General features: G+C 39.4%; 1 protein-coding gene across 1 annotated transcript in view; it reads left to right on the top strand.

The window, feature by feature from the left end:
* LOC104152933 (FRAS1-related extracellular matrix protein 1-like) overlaps positions 1 to 19673 on the top strand; it is a 74239-nt gene that overhangs the window by 12355 nt on the left and 42211 nt on the right. The window contains exons 5-16 of the mRNA XM_068953367.1: positions 649 to 747; positions 1179 to 1523; positions 1732 to 2732; positions 6671 to 6735; positions 7761 to 7854; positions 9581 to 9653; positions 10595 to 10891; positions 13438 to 13572; positions 13726 to 13761; positions 14083 to 14273; positions 15982 to 16108; positions 19187 to 19352. The gene's annotated coding sequence lies outside the window, so the exon portion shown is untranslated. The remainder of the gene's footprint in view (positions 1 to 648; positions 748 to 1178; positions 1524 to 1731; positions 2733 to 6670; positions 6736 to 7760; positions 7855 to 9580; positions 9654 to 10594; positions 10892 to 13437; positions 13573 to 13725; positions 13762 to 14082; positions 14274 to 15981; positions 16109 to 19186; positions 19353 to 19673) is intronic.

The raw sequence follows: 19673 nt of genomic DNA, 5'->3' as shown, positions 1-19673 counted from the left end.
ACTGTAAAAAAAGTTTTCCTCTCCATTACTGCTACTCTAATCTTGCACCTTTTCCTAGGTAGAATAAAGATGATTAGCAATGTGGAAATGAGGAAAAAAAAAAAAAAAAAAAAAAGCCTTGAAATCTGCCAGTTTAGGGTCGCCTTGAAATCTGCCAGTTTAGGGTCTGGCTGCACGTATTTTTTGTTTCTTTGTGTTCTTGAATCTGCATTTCTACTCAAAAGGTCAAATCAGTCTGTCAACATCTTGGTCGGGAAGAACCTAAGGCTGGTACAGTTCTGATATGCAGCAAACAGGCTGGCTAATTTGAGAAAACTGATATTCTTCCTTGCCTGCTACAGATCTGACCTCTGCAAGAATTCCCTTGATACAGTAAATTGTTCTGGAATTAGACTCAGCATTTACTGGTGTGTTAACAGGATAGTTCCTCCAGGCTCAAATAAGTATTCTAAAAATTCCCTTCCCTGAATTAACTGCTTAAATTGGATGTGAGAGAGGATTTCACATCATGTATTTTGCTGTACACCATTTTGTGAAAAGGAATGCAAATCCTTATGGCCAGTCTTAATTGTTGTAATATATATAGGTGTCATAGGGCTTGACTTGTTAGAAAGACAGTTGTGTTTTCTTTCTTTGGATACTCTACAGATCGTTGGTAATGGTAATGATAACCTGGATGCTGTCCAGCCCTTGGTGTAGGAGGATCCCCGACATGGACATATCACTGTGCAGGATATGTTGTATCAGGTATGAGTTAAACTATGGAACGCAATCCAATGCCTGCAAAATCTAAGTGTGGTGTCTCTTGTAAAACTTATTTCCGTAATTTTCCTAAGAAGATTAGATATCTATTTCATGTATTCAGGAAAAAATAACAGAAGTTCTTTTGGACATAAAAGGGATTTTCTTATGTTTTGCTGTTTCTTCAGTGAGAATATGCAGACTTCAGGATGGTTACCCAGAACAGTCCAATGTATATCTGAGGCAGAAAAAATAATCATGTCATTTTTCTAATCTAAAGTTCACTGAAGTGAATGAAAAGGCTCCTGTTGGTTTTAAGTCCAGCCTTTACACAGTGAACAGAAGACTTATGTCTTATCTGCTTACATGTGAAAATGTTGTTGATAATTTATGTTGATAGAGCACATGTTAACTTTCTTCCTGCATTTATATAACAGGAGGCAAAAGCTTCAATTGCACAGTTAAAAACCTCAAGGATGCAGTTGTCTACTACCAGCATGATGATAGTGACACAACCAAGGATTACACTGTTTTAAGAATATTTGATGGAAGGCACAGTTTTGGGCACAAGTTTCCCATTAACCTCCTGCCTAAAGAGGGCAGCCCACCATTCCTGGTGAACAGCATCATCCTCAAGCCTGCAGAAGGGGAGACGGTCCTTGTTGAAAAACATCTGTTGAAGTCTTCTAATTTTGATTCCAGTGATAATTATATGTTCTTCAAAATAATCAAGGCAATGAGTGCTGGCGAGGTTATCAAGAAATCCATTCCAGATGGGCCAGGTAGGATGTGCTGTTTGACAATTGAGTGACTAACGTTTTGGAGGGTGGGAGTGAGGTATCTGTAGCAGCTAACAGTATATAACAGTTATTGTCCCCAGTGGTATGATGAATGAGGCTACCATGGGCTGGAATTAAGAGGACTAACGGGAAAAAAGAAAAATGGTAGATTATTACTGAAAATGATTTGTGTTCTATTTTGTATTTTAAGGTATCCCTTGCAAAGGGATCTCCTCTATGGCCTTGTTTCATATCATCGTTTTGGAGAGGAGATTTTTCAGGACTCCTTTGAGTTCATTTCACCTGATAGTTAAGAACCTCCTAATCTTTTAGACACTCAAGTAAGTATGGCCATATTCTTAAAGATGACATAGCCTTCAACAGAGCTGAAGACCCTGAAGAATATTGCATAGCAGGAAATTGTGCGGGGGTAAGACTGAGAGAGCCACTCATCCATGATTAAAAAAATAACATGATGCTTCATATGTCCAATTCCTGTTTTACATTACAGTGACTTGATAAAAATCAATGAAGTTGCTCTGAATTGTCACCAGTATTAAAAGAAGTGAGAGCAAAAGCAAAAAGATAGCAACCTTTTTTTTTTCTTTCTTTTGACATGCTGATTCAGATTGTTTTTTTTCTTCAGGACACTGAAAAAAGTATAAAAAATGAATAGAAATTTCAAGCCACTAGAAAGGACAGCATTGAAAGAGGATTATTATGAACTGACAAACCTAGAGTTGAACTGGTAGCAGCAGAGTAGAATTTGCTATCAGTCAGTGGTCAGATTCCCTACTCTAGAACTCCAAATGTTTCAATCATCTTCTAAACTGTGATGATTCACATTGCACCAATGGAAGTCCAATTGCCAGAGGAAGTTCCTGCAACTATACATCCACTTGCTATCAAAGAAACTTGCACACATCTCGAGGCATCACCTGTGCTTTTTATAGACACTGAATCCCCAGATAATTAGCTTATGTACACTGTTACTAAACCATGTTTCTCTCCCACTTCTCCAAGATACGTATGAAAATGTTGAGCTAAATTAGGCTTTATAAATAAGCTGATAGGGAAAAGACTTAACTTGTGTTTTTCTCCCTTACAGATTTTATGATAGGGGAAAGCTAATTTTCAGATAGCTTAAAAACTACAGGAAAAAAAAACCTTAAAAAAAATCCAGCTACTCCTGAATGGATGTTCCTCACTCAGGTAAACAAACAGAGCATCTTACATCATTTGTTATGATGTATTGGTTCAGTTTCTTTAAATCTCTGCTTTCATGAACACATGTTGGGAGGGGCAAAAGAACAAATGAACACTTATCAAAATCTAAATTAAAATACAGTAAATGAGCATAAAGGAGAGAGGTAGGCCTTGGCAAAATCTGGCATGCGCCTTCTCAGTCCCATGTCAGACCATTTTAAGGGCTTCAATTATGAGTGTTATGCAGCCCCTCTGCAGAGGACATTGTTTCATCTGTATATATACTTTGATACCTTCTCTGTGATCCTGGAAACTAAGCAAACTATTGCAAAATAAGGCCACAGTCTCTGGTTTTCTTGATATTTCACCAGCATTGAAATTTGTCCTGCATGGGCTACCAGACTTATCAAAAAGAAAAATGCTTAGATTTTTGGGAACAGATGAGCTGTATATTTCAAAGACCTGCATAAGCTCCTCTATGCATGTGCATTGTTGCAGTGACAGTTGTGCTCACTCCTAATTCTATTAAGAGAAGGAGATTTGTGGTTTATATGCTAAATGAGTCAAGCCCCACATCTCACATTGTGATCCTAATTCGTAGACTGGAAAATGAAAATGGTGAGCTGTACATGATGCTGTTGCTTCAGTTCCCTGCCAGCATACCGTAGCACAAGTGGAAGAGGCATGCATGCCTCCATGGAGAGCTCGGCTTAGGTGCATGCTTTGTACAGTTTGAGTTTTTGGTCAGTGACCAGGAGGGAGGTGTGGTGACTGGACAACATCACAGCGATAGCAGTGGATGGTAAAGTGCCCAAGGTATTTATTAAGGATCCTAATTGCTAACAAGTGATTCTTTCTTAATGACTTTCTGCCTGACCCCGTGGTTGTAGATAGGGGTACTTGAGGACTTGGGTCAATGGCAGGGAAGTTCCACATTAATTGTTTTCTACCGAACTGAGATCTTTTCATCATGTTACTTTAAAAATTGAGACTTGTCAATTCCTTTGGGTGTATGATAACCTAAGCACCTCAGTTCTATACATTTACCCCTGACTTCTTCCTGTAGTTTCAAATACTCTGTTGTATTGCTTGGTAAACAAAGTCTTGCTGAAATCAGAGCATTAAATTTGCTTAAGGTTCCTTGAAAGTAGCCATGCATTTTCTACATAAATGAAAATTATTCAATGAATTTATTTCATCTGTGGTTTTTATGTGCATGTATTCTTTAAGTGTTGTAATAAATACTAAAATGCCAGGTACATTAAAAGCATCAGCAAACTATGTGTCATTTATTAAGTGAATATTTGTGGAAAGTGAATTTTAAGTATGCTATGTAAAACTTATCTTATGGCTCTATTCTTCGGCTAAATGGCTAAATTCTACCCTGAGTCCAATTTGTTCAGGACAGTAGGAAACTCAAAAAGAAGTGTCAGTGTGAAATTTAGTGAACAGCTTACAAACATATGTGAGGATTATTTGGCAAATTTTAACATACAGTTGAAGCTTTGGTGGCTTTTGAGAAACTTCATTTCTTCCCATAGGAAATTGTTTATGGCAAGAAAAAAAGCTAAAATTATTAAATTTTTCAAGTATCCCTAGTAATACGTGAGATTGTGTCAGATTCTAATTAGAAAATGGTTACCAATAACATTCCCCAAATAACAGTAAAAGCTTGGTAAGAAGAAAACAATACTGACAATTTAGTAGCTGTGCTTTTTTTTGGAGGACTTTTTTTTTTTTTAAACTTCGAACCCATTTTCACTTCTTTTAGAAGAATTATAATTCATCTACAGTGCTTTGGTTTTTTTGGGGCTTGTTTTTTGATCTTTCTCTCTCACAGTCACCCTCCAGCTATACACCCCTGCCTATTAGCCCTGTGGGTTTCTTCTGAAGACGAGTGAGCTTGTTTCCAGCAATCTGTAGGCCTTAAGAACCACTGTAGCCAGGAGAACGCCCCGTCTGCCCCCGGTTTTAAAGTCAGTTAGAGAAGCATCTCTGTACTCTTGTACTAGAGGAAGTTACAGTATCTTAAGTTCTGACTTGGCAGCCTTGGACAAAAGCAGGTAGCCCTTTCCTTTTTTTTTCTTTTTTTTCCTCCCATGCTTCAAGCCAGAAGGGTTGCTTCTCACCTTTTAAGTGAAAGATAACTTTCTTCATAAGCTTCCTTATACCCCTGTGGATGTTCTGAGGTTTTTCCAAGGGCCCCATGCTATCCTAGTATCTCACTGAAGCAGGCAGATTAAGAAAGCCTTACATTCTCACTAGAGTCAGAGGCTGAGAGAGATGAACTAAACAGTACTTTATCTACAGTTTTACTCAATGGAATGGACTAAATTTTATGAGCAGTATGATGGAAAGAAATATATTGTTAAACTAGTTTTCTATTTGTTACTTTGATTCATGATGGCAGGTCAAAAATATTATGTCTCAGCTGGTAGTTTGAATGATTTTTCATCAAATGTTAGTCCTGCAAAATAGACTACATTCTTTTCAGTACAAGCTTTTCATCAGAGAACTAGAAATAATGGTTACTTGTGCCAGTTAGACTTTGGACAGCCCTATTAAGCTCTACAATAGGAAATATCAGAGCCTTTGGATCTACTGACATGTTTTCAAGCTTATAAACCCTTCCTGAGGAATACAATAATCAGTGTTTTTTCCAAAATCCCCTTTTTCCTGATGAGCCAGTCTCTCTGAAACTGTGGTCTACAGAGAAGGGTAAAGTCCAAAAATAAGAATGTGTTTTGTTTCACTGATTGTTGTTATTCTGCTGTGAAGTTGTTGTGATGCAAAACCTCCCTGTATGACAGACAGAAGGGACAAAAACAAGATAAATAATGTTTCCATAGATTGTGTAGGGTAGAATTTGGGTGGAGGGGGAATCCTTCAGTTCCAAAAACACATGCTTAGCTTCAAGGGGCCTCTTTCAGTTCCAAATAGCGGGCGGTAGCCTTTATTGCCTCCCTAGGCTGGGCATGGAGAACATCCGCATGCCTCTTGATAATCGCAGAGTGGACAGGCAGTGGTCGGTCCTGGGCATAGGCTGCAGGTGGGAGGTTTGTTGCCTTTGCACAAAGATGCCTCTCTCTTTTTGAGTCACTGTGAGTTTAGGATCTCTCTGACTGTAGTGAAATAAAAGCCTGCTTAATGCTTCCATGAGGTTCTGAAAGGTTTTTTTTCAGTGGGCCCTCTAACTGCAGGAAGACCGATATACATGGATCTAGTTACCAAGTAAAGGCTGGGTGAGCTCGCTTTTCAAAAAAAAAAAAAAAAAAAGAGAACCCCCCTCCTCCCCCCCCAACCTCACCCCCCTGGGCAACTTCCCTCAAAAAAGCCCTCCTGCCAGATTCTGTTTCCATTTTGCATCCCACTGAGCTGAACTTCTTTGAAGTTCAGGAAGTTTTCTCCCAGACCCCTTTGGCATGAGGCAGTTTCTGGTGTTTTCCTCCTCTGGGGTGAGGTACTTGGTATCCTTTCTGGATAAATACCTACTATGTTTCCATTGCTTTATTATTCCTTACCTGGGCTTTAATTTCTGGTGAAACTAACCCAGATAAAAGACAAGGAGCTTCTGCTAGCTGAGCGGGGTGGCCTATGGCAGTGCTCTTTGCCATGGCATGGAGCAATCCCCCTGGCTCTCCGCTGCTACAGAGCCGTGAGCCACACTTTATGCCCCCCCATCCCCTCCCATGTTCGCATGTGCTGTGAGGATGTAACACAGTGGTATCCAGTTGCTGGGTTATTTTCAGGCAAGACTGAAGGCGATGTGCCTTGCAGGAAGGCAATTATAAGCCCTCGGGCACTGCACTGTTTGAGGGAATCTGCCTTTCATGGTTTCTATTTCTTAAGCAGCTATTGTTAAGCAGTCTCTTTGCCCCATTAATGTTATTTAGCTATTCCTTTATAGCGCCCTAATGTAACTTTTGATTTTGTCACTCTTTCAGGTTTTCAACAATCATCTGAAACAGAGGAAGCTTCCAGTTCCTTCAGCACTGGAGAACATCTAATGGTAACAGTCCTGCACACCAAATATAATGAATTTCAAATGCAGCTTATAAAACTTCCTCTGCCTGGGTTCGTTGAACTGCATGGACTTGCCATGGTAGAAGGAGATATGTTTAGTCTTCAGGACTTACAGGCTTATAAAATTAGTTGAGGCATTTGCGTTCTTCCTTTAAAAATCTCTTTTGCTGATAGCTACTCAGAGTTTAAAGAACTCTGGACATTCTGCTGTGGGATTTAGGGGGAAACAGAGCCCGTGTTGTATCCTTAAATGTATAACAGTGATAATGCATATTTTCTTAAAAACAGTGTTTTAAAAAGGAGATTCTAACTTTGTGAATCAGAATCCTAATGGAGGAGAAGGAAGGAGATCTAGGGGATCAGAGATCAGGGAAGTCTCAAGCAGGGCTGTGCGTGTGGCATAAATTTTTGCTTCTGTCACCTGCATACACATTTAAACCAGCTGTTGCTGAATTAAAGAGGTTTTTAAAAATTTAGCATCTAAGATGTAAGCATGAAAATATGGTACGTTTGTTCTGTCAGTTTTATTGAGTACTTAGAAATAGAAAGCTCTACTTGAAGTACTGTCCAAAGGTAGAAAAGGCTGGATCTTTTTTCTCTTGCCATTTAAAATGGATGAAAATCCATGTGATAAGAACACCAGGCTCAGGACGCTTTCCTGTGTTTTATGACCTGCCCCAAACTTCTGCTGTGATGAACACTCCGTATATTTTTCCTCTGCTTCCATACCCTCATGTAAATTGTTGGCTACCATGAACCCATTTCTCTTGTCTACCTTTGTCTGACCAGGTCCCCATGGTAGGAATCAGTGAAACAGTAAAATCAGTGGAAATGATCTGTGCTCATCAGAGTCCAGAGCAATATTTTAAGTGGGAGCAGCCAACGTGATCAATTGTAGAGCTGGGCAATGCTAGACCTTAGTTCTTCCTTTGATCCCCTCCCCTCATATTTATAGGTTTCTAATTTCCGCTGGATAATGAATATCGCTCTTCATTATAATTATGTTAAAAGGTACCAGCATGATGATTCAGAAACCCTTGAAGATACAGTCATATTTTCAGCAACAGATGGATTTAACACTGCAGATGGAGTGTTAAGAGTGCAGGTAATAACAAACTCAGCAATGTACTGTACTGAAATATAATTGGAAAGTATTAATCATATATTGGTTACTTCAGCTTCACTAAGTAGATGTTTAATTTTCATCAATCTTTTTACCAGATTCCCGGAAAGATTTCTTTGTAGACAGAGTGTGGCTTCTAGGTGAAATGATTGCAGAAGTTATTAATGACTAGGGCCTTGATCTTGCAGGCATGTCCCCATGGCTTACCCAGGCATGCAGAATAAAAATCATTTGTGTTAATAAGGCTGTCAGATGGGGCCCTGTTCAAATGGCCTAAGTTTCAGATTGTGACTAGTCAGTAGTAAAACCTGGACCCCTCTGAACCTGGGAATTACTGAAGACCAGCCAGCAGGAACTACTGGTGCAGGGTTTGTGGTGGAATGTAGCCAATTTGAAAAGTCCAGTTTATAGAGGTAAACCATGAGTCTAAGTCTTTGCAGAGCTGGGATGTGCTGCTGGGACATGGCATGTGGACAAAACTGGGAAAGACTAGCTTTTCCTATTCCTCGTTATTTTCTCCTAGCAATGATCTTTTGAAATCTGCATACACAGGGAACAGTAGGCTAGTGTTTCCATAAATCCTGTCATCTTGCTGTTTTGGGGGGCTTTTATTGCTTTTGTTTTGTTTTGTTTTCCCAAATGTATCTCTTCCTAGAAGCTGTATTTGAAGCTCAGGTAACTCCTGAGCTTCAGGATGCAGGATCAGGTAAAGCAGTGATATCTGATTGCAGATAGTGACCCTGATACTTTACTTAATGCTATTCACAAACTAAGATTTCGTTTGTAAAATCAGAAACTGGATAGTTGTCCGGTGTGTTTCCTGGGGATCTGCTAAGCAGGAATGGTGCAGCAAAAAAATCTAGGTCACACATGAAAAATTTTGGCTTATTTTTCTATGGTAGGAATATAAAACATGCCGTTTTTGCTGAAAATTGATATATTTTCTCTTGAACATGTTTCTGTGGATGCTGCACCACAGATGCTTTCTGCTGACATTCTTTCCTGTGGGTTTTGGTGTCTGGTGAGGCTGCTTCTCTGTTGATTTCTTTTATGAGCTCTTTTCCCTGGTGAGAGTCCTTAGCCATAGAGTGCTATGATGAATATGGTTTGATTAGGCTTCTAGACCAGAATATAAGCATGCAACACCAAAATTACAAGTCCCATGAAATACTCGGGCTGAATGCTTTGGTCTTCAGCTGAAATATTTAGTTTTCCAGCTATCTGTGGACCCTGGAAATATAATGAAAAACTAGAATTCTCTCTGGAAAGTTTACTCTGCACTTGGTGGTACAATAAAATCCTACCTACCTAAAATCTGATGGGGAAAAGAATTCAAGTAATAAAATTTAACATGACTGGAAGTAAAATTCAGCAAGACTAGAAACCACAGGAGAGCATGCTTTATAGTTTAGCATTAGCATGCTCTGTTCTTTCTAACAGACACTGGTGTCCCAGAAAGATACAGCCAGGTACTGATCAATTAACCATAACAATCAAATAAAGGTCTGTTAATATAAATGATTCTAAATATATTATCTCTTTAAGGCTATCATTTAGGATTACTTGTCTATAACACAGGTTCCCACATTGCTGTCATGGAGGGGAAGCGCATTGTTAGGATGAGAAAACAAACAGGATATTTGTTGTATTTTATTTTTGCTTATGCTTAGAAATCACCTCCTCCTTTATCTTCTCTTCTTCTGTCCAGATTATGCCGGCGAATGATGAGCCTCCAAAGCTGCAGCCAAGATTAAAGGCAGGACTGGAGTGTCTGGAGGGAGGCAAGTATCAGCCCCAAATACCTGCATGCAACAGATGCTGGCAGCAGTGACATGGAGCTGATGTATGTGACTACCCAAGCTCCAGCACATGAGGTGATGCAAAGGGCAAAAGTCACAGTGGATAAATTTTCCCAACTGAATGTAATTCAGAGATCCATTTCCTATATCCAAACTGGTAATACAGAATTTTGATCTTTCTGACAATGTCTGTAGCTTCTTTCTTTTCCTTTTTTTATCTTGTTTATGAGAATTAATTGAGTTAAAAGTGATTTAGATCATTAGGCTTCTTAATCTTGATTTAAATCATGTTTTAAAACTTGTTCTGCATTTGCAACACTGAGTTACATTCCTAAGGAGAGGTTAAATCTCACTGTACACCAGTAGGACAGGCTGTTTGGTACTTGTTTGTGAGAAACAGGAGGATAATACATTGTATATACATGTAAATAAAGATATAACTTAACATGCAATAAGAAGCGGTATAGGTCTGTACAGAAGGCACTAAGAGACAATAGCTCCCCTGTAATAAATCATCTCATATCTTGCTCTAAAGGCTTACACTACAGATCAGTCCAAGGGGTTTGAGCAAGTGGGTAGAATTTAAATCATGGAAACCAGTGGCATGAGTACTTCTAACTGTCCCTATTTGCCTCACATTAAGTTAGGCTACAGTGCCTGATCTGTCCAATTATCAGGATGTTTTATGCCACTTATGATTTGTAACAACCTGCTTTTGGAAGAAAATCGTAATTCAAATATAATTGCAAAGCAGTAGCTTTATAAAGACATTTTATTTGCTAACTGAAGCTGTGTGAAATTGGCTAGGTATATCACGAAATAAAGGTAAAGCATATCGTGTATTTTAAAGCTTGATAAGTTATTGAAAGAAGAATGCTCTCAGTTAATCAATCTGATGGTTTTGTCACCATTTATCTTTCAAGGTCTTAGGACTAGTGGATATCATACTTTAATGCTGGTTTGTTCTCATCAATTGGAAGAGAGAAAACAAACATTCCTGCATCTCAGCTCCTCACCAGTTTCTAAACTTAAATGAAGTAGTTACTGAACTGAATGAAATGAAATATAAATTGACATGAAGAAAATGTTCCCTTTGCAGCTATGGAAGCAGCTATAGTTGTCTAAAGCTGACTTTTACCACTTCCACAAACAGTAGTTTGGGTCACTAATCGCATCATCCCATTCAGTGGCTGGACTTTGTATAAAACTTTGGCATAAAGGTACTGCTTTAGTATTTTTCATTTAAATTGATTAAAATAAGTTTAGTGCATGACTATCTTAATCTCAAATGTAACTTTTGGCACAGATATTTAAAAAGAAAAATCACACTTCTATCTACTCTTTTTAAATGCCTGTTTCTTACTTATTGCCTATCATAAACAGTGTTTAATAGTCTGACAGAGTAATTTAAAAATATGATGAGTTTTTGTTATTTTGAGATTTGTAACTGAGTAGTTTGTGTGAGGTTAAGGATTTCTGGAGATGAGTGTGTGTGTGTTTTCTGGGGAATCTATGGTGCAGGAATGTTCCTTTCTTGGGATCAGATTGTGCTGTCTTTACTCACCTTGGTTTCGCTGGGCTTATGTGCACAACTGTGCAATGACATAACACTAACTTATTGTCCAGGCACCCTAAACAAATACTAAATTGTCTACTTTTGGGAATGATTTCAGACTATTTAGATTTCCAGGACTGAGCCCCAGACCTGTCTAGTTGCTGCACTGAATTACCTGGTATAATTTCCTTGAACTCAAGTTGCCCTATTATCCTTGTTGTTTTAAGTGGCACTATTATTTAAATGTTGTGTTTTTTTCAGGCCATTTTCTTTCCCATGCCACTTTCCTGACTGTACTTTAAAGCTGTGCTTAAGTACACAAAGGAATATGCAGAGTTTCTCCCTGCTCCTCTTCTCATGTATATTTTGAAATGAAAGAACATTAAAAGACAATCATCTTTTAAAATATACTAATTATATAGGGGGGGAAAAACAAGTAACTTGTTTCTTGGTATTTGGGCTGGTTCCTCACCCCCAGACCTGTTATTATTCACTTTTCTACTGCAGCAGCTATTCTACCCTTGTACACATATCAAGCTTAGCAGCTTAGTGTTCAAGCTTTTGGCCTGGAGAAGAGCTCTACTTCAATACATTAATCTTTCTTTCAAGTTCAAAACCACCTGCTTCTCTCCCTCCCTCCCCCCCCCGCTTTTAGATTTCTCTTTCCACCTGTGACTGTAGCAGCTTCTGAGATAGAAAACAGCTTTCCTTGCTGCTCTGCTCTTTCCCCCAGCAGCAGAGTTGCTTATCCCATGGGCAGAATGGACTTTCTAATCACTGCCAATTTTGTGCTAGCCTTCTGAATACTGTTCCTGGCAGGTACTGTTTTTTTAAGTAGATGCCTCCTAGTTGCTGTTAAATAATACATATCTGCCTTGAGATCAGCTGCACTGAGCCTTTGTGGAAGTCAGCTCTTCTGTGTCTCTTGGATTTTCTGAAATATATTCTATGAGATCCCCTAGGTTTTCTTAGAGCTATTTTCCGATTTTCTTAAAGATGCAGTTGATTTTGAGAATGACAAAAAGGTTATTTTTTCATTTTAGCACGGCATTGAGGCCCACTCAATTTATAGCATTGAACGTTACATGCAAAAACCATTCCTTACATAATTGGTATTTTTTTATTTTAATAACCTACACACTTTTTTTTTTAAGATTAACTTTAAAGTTGTTCCCTCTATAATGCTTGCTGGCACTACATAACTGAAGAGAAGCCTTTTTTTGTTTTCTAAAGAATTTGTACACCGTCAGATGAACAGATGTTAACATGCATCTGTAGTCTGTCTCCACTGGGAACTATATCTACCTTTACTGTTTAGAACTGGTTAGAAATTTTTTGAACCAACTTTATGTTGAAAGAATAGGTTTTTACATGAAGAAAAGCTTTAGTGAAAAGCATCTGCTTTCTGTGTCTAGTTTTAATTTTTTGCTAGAACTAAAAATTGATGTACAGCTTTTGACTTGAGAATTTCTGTTCAAAATATCAACTTTCTGTGGAAAAAGAAGACGGAGAAAATTTATCTGAGTGCTTGTCAAAATTCTGTCCAGACATGGTGATGACAACTTTTGGGTTTTAGCTACTTATCATGATTTGTTGCTGTTTTAGATACTCCTGTTTGATATTTGTGTCCATGTGGTTTAAGTAAATGACTTATTTGAGGTTTATTTCTGATTTTGCTATTGATTTTCTATGTATCCTTAGACTTAAATTTTCCAAGACATTTGCCTGTTTTGCCTGCTTCCCTTTAGAAGTTGGGGGTGAGGGTAAAGGGATGGGGTAGTGAGTCAGCTTAGAGACACCTCAGCCTTAGCTTTCTGAGGTGCTTAGTCCTCATGTCATTAGTCAGTCAGGAATTTCCAGTATGAATTAACTACTAATGCTGTTGTAGAGTACTGGGAAGATATCTTCTAGGCAGGCACGTTCTGTAAAGATCAAGTCAAGCCAAACCAAGAACAGAAAAAAACTGGCTGCATGATCAGAAGAATGGCATCTATCATAAGAGAGAATTAAGAGTTTGGCTTACAGAGCTCAGCAAAGCAAAGCCTAAGAAGGAGACAGAATTACTTCTAACTACCTTGAGGGAATAAATGTGTATGTCGAGGGGGACTAAACTTTTTAGGCTAGCAGGCAATATTGGCACAACACCAAATAGATATAAACCACCAAGAAGAAATTCAGGCTAGCAATTAAAGGACAATTTCTATCCAACAGAGTACAAAGATTCTGAACACATCTCAAATAGAGGCAAAGAAACTTCAAAACTGGAGCATAATCTATCTGTGAAAGAGGTCTACATCCTGACTGTTCACGACAGGAGGTGACAGAAGGTGATGACCAGAACTCTGGGTAATCCCTTCAAAACTTTAGCTGAGATTTACCCATCCTCCCCCTGAAGAAAACTCCTCAACCCTCACATTTCGTACTCTATTTCCAACTAACCAATAGAAATAATACAGACCTTCACTACCTTGTTAAGCAGTGCAACTTTTGTCTTTACAGAGAGCACAGAGGATCTTCATAGAAGACACTACTGAAGTAATAATGTTTTGCGTTACTTTGTTATTAAAAATCTTACCATTCCAGTACCAGGGATTCACATTAGCTCTGCGGGACTAGTTACTGGTCATTTAACCTTTAATTCTGAAGGCTGACTTCAGAACTATACTTTTTTTTTGAAAGTCACATTTAACTCAGATCAAAATCTGAATAGGTAAATCTATGTTAAATTATTAAACGTTTACAAATACTTGAGCTGTTTTCCAAGAGGAGAACTGATGTTCTTCCTCATGTTCTTGGTTGGTTTATGTGTTCCTTCAGAGTGTGATTTCTGGATCTGTACCCTCTATTCCTCCCTAGGAGGTGAAATAAGACATCATTCTCACTTGAACACAATCACTCCACAATCTCTGACAGAGGGACAAGTATAACGAATGGCTGCTGTTCTGATGAACTTCGTCCACCTCTACTACCTCATGCTCCTCTCCCGTTTTATGACCTGAATGTTACGTTCCTGCCCATTGATAATCAATGGCCCAAGATTCATATGGGTATGTTATCTAACACTTTCTCTTTCATGCTTAACCTAAATTACCATCTATATTTTTTTTAGTCTATACTTAAGGCTATATTGTTCTGCCGCTGCAGTCTGGCCTGGACTTATCATGGGCTGAATCAAAATCATGCTATTTCCTCAGTGGTAAAATTCTTTGTGGAGCAGGCAGAGAATGCCGCACTGCTATAAACTGGATGCTGCATGGGAGCCAACGGCAACATTGTGCTTGTCTTTAGAGATGAGTCATGCTATTTCAGACTATTTGGTTAATCAGTAAACTGAGAGATCTGCTGCTTTACAGACAGTATGTAATATTTGCTTTGCCTCTGTGCATTGCTTTACATTTTGGATCCTTTGCCATTAGGATTTGAAACATAGACAGCATCTAATCCAATTTATCCTGTTCATTTTGGCAGTGCTGGCAATGCTGACAGCTTAAAGAAAACACTTAATTTGACTAAGTGTTTCCAGTTTACTTCTCAAAATATTTGAAGTCCTTATAGCCAGAGTACTACAGCTCTGCAATATATACAGTTCAGACCCATTTTAGCAAATTAATTACAATCTGTGTATGCTGTAGCCTTTGCTTATGCTGAAGGCTGAAGTGGGAGTTTGCCTGATTAAGGCTGCGCTCAATATTTGGGAATAATTTTCTTGGTTTGCTGCATTTTAATATCCCTTAAAAAAGCACTTCAGCTCTTGGAGGAAATATACAGAATACTGGGGTTCTACATGGCCTGTGGTCTCTTCTCCTGCCTTATGTTGTGCACAGTGCCAAGGAGGGCTGAGTGCTGGCCATGCCAGGAAGTGCTGAGTTGCCAGTTTAGATGCTCTCCTGGTGTAAGGATGCTCAAGTATGTGGTGTTTTTATTCATCTCTACCACTTGAAGGTGAGGTACAGTGCTCTGCTACAGCAAGGAAGTGATAAAAAGCAGCCCTGGAAGTGCCCTAACAAGCGCAGGGGATTACATACTGTGGTTAGGTCTCACTGGAGTGCCTGTCTGTGATGATGAGGCGAGGAAGCCCTCTTCATTGGGAATCTGTGACAACCTCCTTGTAAAGAGCCCTCCCAGGGAATGCTCTTCTTCCACACGCACACTTCAGACTGGGAAAGAGCTCTGGCCCTAAACAGAAGTTGCTTTCTGGCAGTAAAGCATTACTGGGAGTGGTTCTTCTCAGCAGCAATCCCCCGCTGTGATGCGAGGTGAGTCACTGGACCTCTGGGGAGCTCTCAAGTGCCACCTACTTCTAAACTGATAGGCAGCATGTGCCAGCCTCTGTGGGGTTTCAGTCCCAGGCTGCAGCCTCATCCTCTATAGAATATGCTAGCAGCTGAGCAATTGCCGCCATTCCTTTTGTGAGGGCATCTTACCCTTCACCTGCTGCCACCGGACAGGAGGAGGTGTAATCTAGGCTTTAAGTGAATTACTTTAAAAACTAAACACAGATTCCAAACACTGAGCAATATGGAAGAGAATGGAGAAAGCATAAACGAGAATAGAAAAGGACCAAAATAATGTATCATTGCAATCAGGAAAGTGTTATTCTAGTGTGAGGCAAGTGTAGTTGCAAATGCAGTCTCAAATAACTCTAAAGCAGGGTGAGCATCAGTACAGGCTAAAAACCAGAAAACATATCTAGGGCTCCTCAGTGATCGTACTTCTTTACTAGCACATGCCACCATCTCTCTTCTGCTACTGCAGGTCACGATACCTTGCTTAGCTATCTTGCCTGAAGTTTTGGAAAATGTCAAGATGCTCCCAATATTCTGAGTGTCTGTATGGCATTGGGATTCGTATCTACTGTAGAATCAGTAACAATTCAAAGAAGGTATGTAATCCCAATTTCCTACAAAGATTGCATTAGAAAATTCCTTGCTATGAATGAATCATTTTGAACTGCTGGATAGAACCAGGTTATTAAGTATGGTGGTTTGGTAGCACTGGAGCAGCTTTCTGAGATGATGAGGCAATCTGAAATGCAGGGTTTTGAAGGGCAGGTGGTCATGCTGCAACAACACAGAGGTAGCTTTCTTTGGTACATCAATGTGATGTAATTTTCCTCTGTGGGTTTTTTTCTTCTTTTTAAATGATTTGCTTAAGACTTCCCTTTCAGAGATTCATGCTGGCAAGTAGCAATACCACTGAGAATGGAAGGTCCATAGCTACAGTAGGAGTAAGGAACTTGGAAAATGCAACTGGTGCGGAAGAGTGAACAAGGTCACTGGTGACAAGGCTCTGCTCCATCTGTGCAAGCACGGTCTTTAACAGAAGCATTCCAGCAACGTGGCATTTTGTCACATTATTCCATTCCTTTTAAATTTCAATAGCTAGTTATTTGCCTGCCTTTGGTTATGAAACAAAACCCCTCTTTGTGCAGCAACACAACGTGGCTATCTCATGTAACGGAGAAATGAAATGCAAATTTCTCAGATAACACAGGAACTGTGCTTGTCTGTGGAAGAAGGAGGCATTGTCTAGTGACAAGAGCAGAAGAAGGTGGTGTTGCCCAGTGCCTCTGACAGTCAATCCCAAAAGGTGGAAGAAACCACAATTTCTGATAACATTGACATTAAAAGCTCCCATGTCCCCATTTCATCTTTCATAAAATAGAGACAAAAATTAGTCTGCTATTGTATGCAGTTCAGCAAAGCATTTTAACACGTACTTTTTTTTTTCTTGTATACAAGAAGATCCCCACAGGTCTGCACAGAGCAAAATACCTGCTAAAGTATTCTGTAGTATTGGCTCTAAGTAGTTTGTAGGAGTCTTGGAGAACTTTCAGGTGAGGGCCATTAATTACTGAGTAAGAAACTCTTTTAAACCATTTTTTTTTCTTTTTTTTTTTTTTGACTGTTTTCAAAGCAGTATGAATTTTTATGTTATGTGTTAATATATTTGCTTTGTCCTTTTTGTTCAGGCTTTGTACAGAGAAAAATTACTAGTTAAATAGTAAAGTTAAAAAACCTAACCTAATGTTGGACCAAAGATACAAAGGCCGTTGAGACATCACCCAGAAAAGCACTCAAAGTATTAATTCTTTGCACTGCTAATCACAGAAAATAGAGTTCTTGCTCAGGCTTATTTTGTTGTTGTGGTTGTTTATTTTGCTTAATTGTACAATATCTAATTCCTCACTGGCTATGAATTACTGAGGATCATCTCTAGTTGGTAATACTGGTGAGTGAGAGGTATTATTCCTCTTTTAACCGGTTCTCAGCATTTTATTGGATCAGAGGTACTTCTTTGTAGTGCTTTTAAGCTCTTCATGCTCATGCTGCAGTATTTTGTTTACACTTATTTCTTCTCTCTCTTATTTTCTTCTTCTTTCTCCAGCCTTTACTTCATTTTCTGTGCTTCACCATACCCCTTTGCTGCCTTCCAAGTTCAAATCGCAGGCTGTCCTCACACACAGCTTTTCTCTATGGAGTGCTGCTTCATTTTTCCTCTTATCTTCCTCTCCTCTTCCCTCATTGCTTCCCTTACAAAGCATGTCCTACTTTGCACTGGGTATGAGATTTAAGGAGCACAACACCAAGGTCTGATTGTAGAGCTGTATGCCGATGCCTTGGCACTCTTAGAGGATTTTCTAAGAGCAGGTTCCTTGCAGGGTGGAATTAGAAGTAGTTTAGGTGCAGCTGTGAGTGGGATGTTACTTACAGAGAGACAGGCTGCAGGGCAGGACTAGGGAGCTAGGGGGTTCCTCAGCGAAGGAGCAAAGGGTTCATCCATGTATCAGACTCCTAACAAGAGCAATACTAACATGCATTGTGTATATGAAGAGCTATTCAGAGTTCAAACTAGCGACAATTTAACCTCTGGCATCAGCTAGAACTGGGCAGAGATATGAGCCAGTGCAGTAGCGTTAGTTAATGCATCCTGAGGGGACAGGACAAGACTCTTGGCCCTGTACAGCCAATACATACTTTTGTTGGTGCCGAGGTGCCAGTCAGAATGTCCTTTCATAAAAATAACCCATGTGGAGAAAAAAAGAAAAAGAAAGATTTCGCCTAATATAGATAAAATGAAATTTAGACATAAAATAACAAACAGGGCTTAGTAATGTGCCTAATTTCTTAATACTTCCCACTTACCTTTTCACATCTCCTAAATTATGCTTCCCACAGCATGTGCATTTGTTCCGTGTCTCTCTCTCTCGCACACATGCATACTCCCTACGTCATATTGCTCATTTAAAAATAATAATTAAAAAAACCACTTCCATTAGAAGATGTCCAGGCTAAATTTTGAATGGTAGCACTGGAGCCTTAGGGTCTGGCTCCTGAGGGCCTTTGTCATGCTTATCCATCATGCTCCTACCTCTGCTCCTGCATGAGTGTGCTGGGAGCAGTGCTATGGTTTCTCTTCACCTCCATAAAGTGCTGCCCAGCACTTCCGAGCAGAGGAGATCAAGCTCTGTTGTACCTGCTGTACTGAACTGAAGTTACGGCCCTGGGCTGAGCAGTGGAGTCTGGGCCACCTCCACTCCATGCCCCTGGGGCTGAGGGGTTGAAGCAAGGGCTCACATAGTCACAGGGCAATTTCCAGCGGGAAAGAAAGATAAATGTCTCAGGGCCACAACCTCTGCAGCTAGCGTGGGTAGATCTAGGAAAGATTAAAAATAAATCCCTTTTGTACAGAAGAAGAAATCAGGAAGGGATTTGTTTTCTGTTCTGCTCCTGGCTTAACAGCGGCAATGCATTGCCCTTTGCAGGGTTCCAGTCTCAATGAATTAAGTAACAAAAATCACCAAACACGCAGTAGTTCTCAAGTTGATAATCACTGCATTTAAAAACAAGCAGTTATTGGTATGGCAGTCTCTTGGCTTTATCAGATGACCAGTTCTTGATAACTGATGCAAGGAAGCAGTTTGTTCAGACGAGTGTAGTGTAAATCTTTGTTTTTTCAGGAACGCGTGATGCATGGGGCATCTTAAGCAAGTATCCATTTGAAATATCTGAATGCTTTTGAAGAAGAGCCGAAGGACCTCATTGTTAGAGAAAAACCCTCAGTATGGCTTCCGAGAAAATAAGCTTCCCTCACCTGGCTGCAAGAGCAGCTATGCTGGGACTGATGTGAGTATATACCCTACAATGTACTGCTATTTGTCTAAAAATTATTTTATTTGAGTTTAATGTGGTAAAAGCCCATGGTTTTATGGGGCGCTACTTTATAATCGCCTGTATGGCAGGAGAGAGGAACCATTTGGCAAATCAGGCTAGACCAAATGGCATTCATTTGGTTAATCACTAGCTATTAAAATAGCATCAAATCATAGCAACCTATTTGGTTATCATTCAGTGCACAATTTTCTGCACAGTATATTCGTAACTGCTGTACCCAAGCTAATTTTAAATGAGCCAACAAAGCCATTTTCTAACACTCTCCTGGAAATG

This window comes from Struthio camelus, chromosome 8 (assembly GCF_040807025.1).
Source record: "Struthio camelus isolate bStrCam1 chromosome 8, bStrCam1.hap1, whole genome shotgun sequence".
Classification (NCBI taxonomy): Eukaryota; Metazoa; Chordata; class Aves; order Struthioniformes; family Struthionidae; genus Struthio; species Struthio camelus.
Note: the sequence above shows the minus strand (reverse complement) of the source record. Positions and strands in the feature narration are given on the sequence as shown.